At 40.5% G+C, this 7,296-nt stretch overlaps 1 pseudogene; it reads left to right on the plus strand.

Annotated features, from left to right (window-relative positions):
- Positions 1-431: 431 nt before the first annotated feature.
- Positions 432-5,942, plus strand: LOC148015119 (uncharacterized; annotated as a pseudogene).
- The last annotated feature ends 1,354 nt before the right edge of the window (positions 5,943-7,296 follow it).

Consider the following 7,296-nt stretch of genomic DNA (forward strand, 5'->3'; position numbering starts at 1 on the left):
CACCGATACATGACCCTGCAGTATGGCATGGATACGCACAGAGTTTATATCATGTACCCGCATAGCCGCCGCTGATACCCACACCATGTACACCAAGACCAGGTATTTCATCCTTTTTCACCACTAGTATGGTGAAACATGCTATCTCACGGTTAGAGCATGGCCGCGCTCGAGACCAGTTTGATCTTCAGGCAAAGCATATTATATATGGCAGAGACACATTGGCTCCACTCATTGCTCACCTCTTCAACCGTGCATTGTCTGAGGGGTTTCCTGACTCGTGGACAGAGCACACCATTGTACCTATCCACAAGTCAGGGGATCCTATGGATCCTAACACATATAGGACCGTCATGATTGGGCCAGTTTTGTCCAAACTTTATGGCACGGTGATGGAGGAGGAGCTCAGCACGCTAGCAGAGAGAGAGTGCATGCGCACACGCAGACAGGCAGGGTTCAGATGGGCATTTTCTACCATAGACCACATCTTCACTCTCCGTTGTCTGATCGACCAGACACGAGTGAAGTAACAGAGATTGTATTGTTGCTTTGTGGATTTCCACAAAGCCTTTGACACGGTTCCGAGAGAGAGGCTTTTCAGACGCCTACTTGATCTGGGGGTGGATGATGACATGATGTGGGGTATTTATGCACTATATGAGCAGGTTACTGGCATAGTCAGATGTCCAGGAGGTATATCAGATCTCCTTGTGAGCACCATTGGTGTGAAGTAAGGATGCCCACTCTCATCGAATCTATTTGGGCTATACATTGATGAGATAGCAGAGTTTATTCAACAGCGAGCCGATGGAGGTATAGATCTCAGTGGAGCCACAGTTCATATCTTACTATATGCAGATGACATTGTGTTGGTCTCAAACTCAGCTTAGGGATTATAGCAGCATTTATTAGCATTGGATGATTTTTGCATACAGAGAGGCATGACAGTGAACCTTGGTAAAACCAAGGTTCTTATATTCCATACATCAGCTCAGATACGCAGACATAGTATTTTCATGGCAGCAGGAGGGAGTATTGAGATCACTGGATCATATGTATATTTGGGAGTCACCTTTACAGCAGCTTCATGGACTTTCTCGATGACACATGTAGCTCGTGACCGCCTCACTAGAGGATACTCAGCATTGGCTCTTATGGAGCGACAGTGCCATCAGGCACATTTCCAGGAGCCCCGCACCAAGGGGTGGCTCTTTGATACTCTAGTCACTCCAGCACTGATGTATGGAGCAGCTATATGGGGGCCAGGCCTTGCCGATTATGTATGGACATTGATGGAGAGACCTCAGGTGATCATGATATCTAGATTGATTCGTAGCAAGGCCTCAGTCCCACATGACATTGTGCGAGCAGAGCTTGCCACACCGCCCATGCTAGTCGAGGCATTATTTTAGACAGTCTGCTTCCTACACAGATTTCAGGATATGTACAGAGATCGCATTGCATATAGAGCATATATGGCATCTCAGGAGATGGCTCGAGCGGGGGATACCACATCATGGTATGCACAAACTAGAGCTTGGTTTGACAGACATGGGCTGGACATTGATAGACTCCCACCTCTTCTATATGATACTAAGGCTCCCACTTACACCCTCTCTCTCTTTGAGAGGAACAGAGTCATCAGACAGGAGATATGGCACATTTATATACAGAGGACATGGGTCAGCCGTGCACAGCCACTGCCATCGAAGATGGCACATTATTATACACAGTTCTTGAGGATATCAGAGCAGGGATTCATAGAGATTCCGAGATATATGCAGATCTATATGCCACATTGATTGAGAGTTCTTATTGGACAGCTCAAGGTATCATCACATCAGCTTATGATTGAGAGTGGCAGAGCCAGTGGCATCCCGTGAGAGGAGAGGATATGCCCCCTTTGCAGATCAGAGGTGGAGAGTGAGGAGCATTTTGTTCTCAGATGCCTAGCATACTCAGAGTTGAGATCTAGATACACATTGAGCAGCTCACTTCAGGGACGTATGACTGATATGGATCAGAGATCATTTGGCCGTTTTCTGGGAGAAGCATGGCACATCAGAGAGCAGAGCACACAGCGGGTCCCAATCAGAGAGGGGCCCACCCAGACAACTATTACACAGTTCTTTCAGACAGACAGAGTGAGAGCTACTGTACTAGCCTCTAGCCAGACCTCCGGGCTCACACTACAGCAGGCTGAGGACTAGCGTACCCGACACCGCACGAGGATCCGTGGGTTTCGGACCCCACAGCCACACCGACAGGAGATCTGGAGGATTCTTGATCTACATCGACAGCAGACTGAGATCCGACGACACTCGACACATTGGATCTCAGATCTCCAATTTGCTCTTTCTCCACCGCTGATGTACCACATCCTACATCCAGGATGGATCACCTGCTATTAGCGACTTTGATGACTGCTACTACATCCCAGGATAGTATATCTCCCTGTATCTGTTACATATACACATCGCACCACTTTATCACAGCCGACAATTGTTTCCCTATCACAGCCGACATTTGTTCCCCTTTTGTAGCCATTATCTGGAGTACCAGAGCTACATACGCACATACACATACACGACACTTATCACACTCACAGCACCGTATTTTCAGTTTCCAGTTTTTAGCTTTTCATTCAGCACTTTTATTTTGGATAGCTGGACCTCATCAGTTGTATCACAGTTTGTCTCATAGGCCAGTTTTGGTCTATAGAAGACATTAATATAACTTTCTTTCTTTCTTTCTTTCTCTCACTCTCTTCTTCTCCCTCTCTTATTTATCTTATTTATCTTTCTCCCTCAATGCATCTCATTCTCAAGAAAAACCCTCTCTTTGTTTCTTCATCCCCTCGTGTTTTCTCACTCATTCTCCTCTCTCCCTCCCTCCCCTCTCTCTCTTTCTCTCTTTCTTTGTTATCTTCCATATTTATTCTCTCTCTCTCTCGTTCTCTCTTTCTTTTCCTTATTTCTTCTCCCTCTCTCATTTCCACTCTTTCTTCCTCAATGCACATCATTCTTTAAAAAAACAAAAAACAAAAAAAAGAAAGAACAAGAACAAACTCTCTCTTTGTTTCTCTCTACCCCTCGTGTTTTCTCATTCATTCTCCTCTCTCTCTTCCTCTTTCTCTCTTTCTCTCTTTCTTTATTCATGTTTATTCCCCCCCCTCTCTCTCTCTCTCTCTCTCTCTCTCTCTCTCTCTCTCTCTCTCTCTCTCTCTCTCTCTCTCTCTCTCTCTCTCTCTCTCTCTCTCTCTCTCTCTTCATTTTCATTTATTCTTCTCCCTCTCTCATTTCCTCTCTTTCTCCCTCAATGCACATCATTCTCAACAAAAACATACAAAAGAAAATAAGAAAGAACAAGAATAAACCAAGAGGGAGCAATGTACTCGCCGCAAAGGCTCAAGGATGGATTCTTCATCTCCTCTTCGTGACAGTCCCTCTTCGCCCTTCATGCACTTTCTCCTCTTCTTCGCAAACACCAACGGTGGTGGCGGTGGTGAGAAGCTCTCCTTCTCTCTCTTTCTCTCCCTCTCCCTCACAAACGCATAATCTCTTTTGCTCTTCGCGGTAAAATGCCATGCTCGGGTTTCGGTCTTTTTTTTTTTAACTTTGAGTACCGTCGGTATTTGTGTCGCTATTTGCATCACAAATAGTGACGCCGCTAATATGCATCACAACTGGCTGTCGCTATTCCCCTATATCTTTATAGTGATGATTAGATTCTAGATTTATCTCTAGAAGAAGCAAATAGAGTAGCTGGATTTGTGATTTTAAGCTTGATGAAATTGAGACTTTGAAGTGTACAAAATTAGGAAGGGTCTCTATTGGCTTGATCAATAGGGCACTTTTATCAAGTCCATACAATAATTTAATGTCATTGATATTCAATCTAAACACAATATCTAGGGGTTAGAAGCTTTTGAAGTAGATACCGAGGATTTCGATATACTATATTGGGTTTTTCATCAAACTACAATACTTGATGTGAGAGAATCAATAAGAAAAAAAAAGCTATTTGTCAAGGGTTTGGGAACTATAAGGTGGAATGACACATAGCTAGGGATTTAAAGACACAAATGCATATATAATGTGTCAAAGGAAGCTAACTCTAGATGTCCCTATCTCTATTGTATGTGTTGAGATGTAGAGTTGAACTTAAGTAGTTGGAATAGAGCTCCCTCTAGGCATGTTAAAGACCCACACTTCAAGCCAATTTTAAACATTCCTTTGGCCAATGGTCACATCTATATACTTCATGAACTTTGCAAAATAATTGAAAAGCTTGTTTGTCTTTATATAGGGTTTGCTTGGAAGTTGAAGCCATTGTAGTTAGAAAAGTGTTGTAACTAAGGCCGAGCAAGTTTTAACTTCAATTGGTTTGCATGGAGGTAATGTTGTCATTGTTTATATAATGCCCCAAGATCTTGGTAGGATTTTTTATAAAAACTTTAGTGACATTTTGTCAGAGGAGCTTAAGGTATATATAGATGATTTGGGAGCTACTATGACCCAATGCCTTATATCTACTAATCCTAAAGAGTAGTTATCATTGTAGCAATGAACCCACCCACCAATCCTAGGGAACCATAGCTTTGTTTTATCAATAGAGTACTCTTGAAGAGTCATCAATGATTTGGTTGAATGATCATTGCCTTTGACAAATCTTGCATAGATATATCTTTGAGTGGGTAGAAACTTATAAGATGGAGTACATAAAGATGGAACTATCCAAAACACTAGTTATAAAGGCTCAAAAAAGAGGCAAAATCTTCTATATATTTATAGCTACAACAATGTATACTATTACTTGTTGCCTATCCCAAATTTAAGAAGCATATCTATATCATCCAATGGCCTTTATAAGCCTATTTCATCCAATTGCTTTTGCAAGCCTAGAGCTTTGTTATAGCTATTTGAAGAATATCTATTTGGCCATGGTTTTAACCACCAAGAAGTTCAAGCCTTATAACTTGAATGAGAAGGTGATATCTTTTCACAAAGGCGAAGGGATTACATGTATTGTTGAACAAGCTTCAACCTTGTGACCGTTTGGCTAAATGGTTGATCTCCTTGTCAAAATTTGATTATGAGATTTGGAGAAAGCCATCCATGTTACACAACATTGTTGAATGTTAGTAGACTTTGGTGAGCTAAAAGAAAATAGGGCTGATATTACAACCTCTATTCCTTTGCAATATACCTCCATCATACATTATTTATCCATAGGTAACCCTGTGGAAAAATGATCTCAATAACTTTTTCTAAATAGCAAGTATTTTGTACAAAAGGGGGTGTGAGATGGTTAAGATATAGGTACATAGAAAGAGTGTGTGTGTCCACGTGCTTGCATGTGTCTACATTTCTCACACAAGACAGAGAAAGAGATTGAGGAAGTATAAGCTATTGTGGCATTTCTCACATAAGATAGAGATATATATTGAGGAAGCATAAGGCATGGCAAGAGAGCTCTTCTTAGCTACCCATCTATGCAAAACCCCTTTGGAAAGTTGGCATTTTAAATCTTAAACTCCCTTATAAGTCTACAACTCTTTTTTGTCTTTGTTATCAACAAAATGTTGAAAACCTTTAATACAATAGTTTGTTGTAGAAGCTTAAACATCTTCTACATCAAGTGTTGCTATTCATGCATTATGTTAATCTCTCTCTCTCTCTCTCTCTCTCTCTCTCTCTCTCTCTCTCTCTCTCTCTCTCTCTCTCTCTCTCTCTCTCTCTCTCTCCCCCTTTGACACCAAAATATCATGTATTAGTATTGCACATCATGATGGTGTATGAAAATTGCTTCTTCCTCTATTCATGAAACTAAGGTGATTCATAGTTTTGTTGTTATATTCACACATTTCTTATAAAATATGTTTATATTTTACCCAATTTTTGTGCAGGGTCAAGACCATTGTTGTGAGGGATGGAAAGTAACATGCACCACATGTGACAACTAGTGCTAAGAGAATGTAGCATGCAAGCAACTACCATTTTTGGTCCAACTATTGTGCAAAAAGTGATTTTATCACCTTTTGCATTTTATGTCTCAATGATAGAAGCACATGCATAAGAACATATGCTTTCAATAGCATATGTCTACAATGTCTACTTTATTTAGTCCTTGAAAAAATGATTTGCACATGATAATGCTACTCAATTATCCACATTTTTGGCTTATTATATTCAACTTTATGTTGTATTGCATGTGAGTTCCAATTGTCTCTATAAGATTAATGCTTAAAAATCATTTATACTACTCATGTGGCAAGAAAATTTGAAGCCTCCTAATCTTAGATAAGTCTAAGCCTTCATTATTACTTCAAATGTTATCATAGTGTGCTTCTTAGATTGTAAAATCCGAGAAGGTTTTCCACAAGAGAACAAAATATACACATGCCACATGTACATCATACAACCACAATGTGTAGTGTCATGTGCAACTACATTATCTTTGTATGTAGTGCAATGTTACATACAACATTTTAATATTTGAGGGAAAACACGATTGTTTGGCAATGTTCACTTTCAAGCAATGCAAGCACTCAATAAGCATATACTAGGACATAAGGGTGAGCCATACATTTTTCGGTGCGAAGCAAAACATGTAAGTTGTACTTAGGAACAACTTAAATCAAATAGCAATGTGGTGGTGGTGGTGGTGGTAGAAATTAGAGAGAGAGAGAGAGAGAGAGAGAGAGAGAGAGAGAGAGAGAGAGAGAGAGAGAGAGAGTGTGTGTGTGTGTGTGTGTGTGTGTGTGTGTTGCACATTAACTAATGCATTGTCAATTTCTCTTTACTACTTAGACCTCTCATAGTCATAAGTGAAAGGAATCCATATAAGAAGGACCATTGTCAAATTTGAAAATATATAGTTGGTGTCAAAATTGAAAGTAAAGGGATATAGAGGATTAATATGTAACTTTAACAACAAGGGTTTGAGCAGACATAATTTAAAGAGCCGTTCACTTTTGGACATAGCAACATAGGTCCAACCAAAATCTTTAGCTTCCTTCATTTGTGCGAGAGGGTAGATGGCCAACATAATTGATCAAAGTGGGGTGGCAAGCAGTGACCTATCGTTGCTTGTAGCTTTTAGACACAAATAACCAATTGCTAATGGGTAGTTGTTGTTTCATAGATGGAGTCATGGTAGGGTCTGTTGATGGGGTATAGATGGAATTTGCCTGAAATGGTGGTGGTTGCAAAAGTGTTAAAACTTGCTAAAGGTCTATAAGATGTATAACATGGGGATCATGTTCATATTACATCACCTCTTTGCAATATTTCT

This window comes from Lygodium microphyllum, chromosome 24 (genome assembly GCF_053477565.2).
Source record: "Lygodium microphyllum isolate KBCC chromosome 24, Lygodium_microphyllum_v1.1.10, whole genome shotgun sequence".
Classification (NCBI taxonomy): Eukaryota; Viridiplantae; Streptophyta; class Polypodiopsida; order Schizaeales; family Lygodiaceae; genus Lygodium; species Lygodium microphyllum.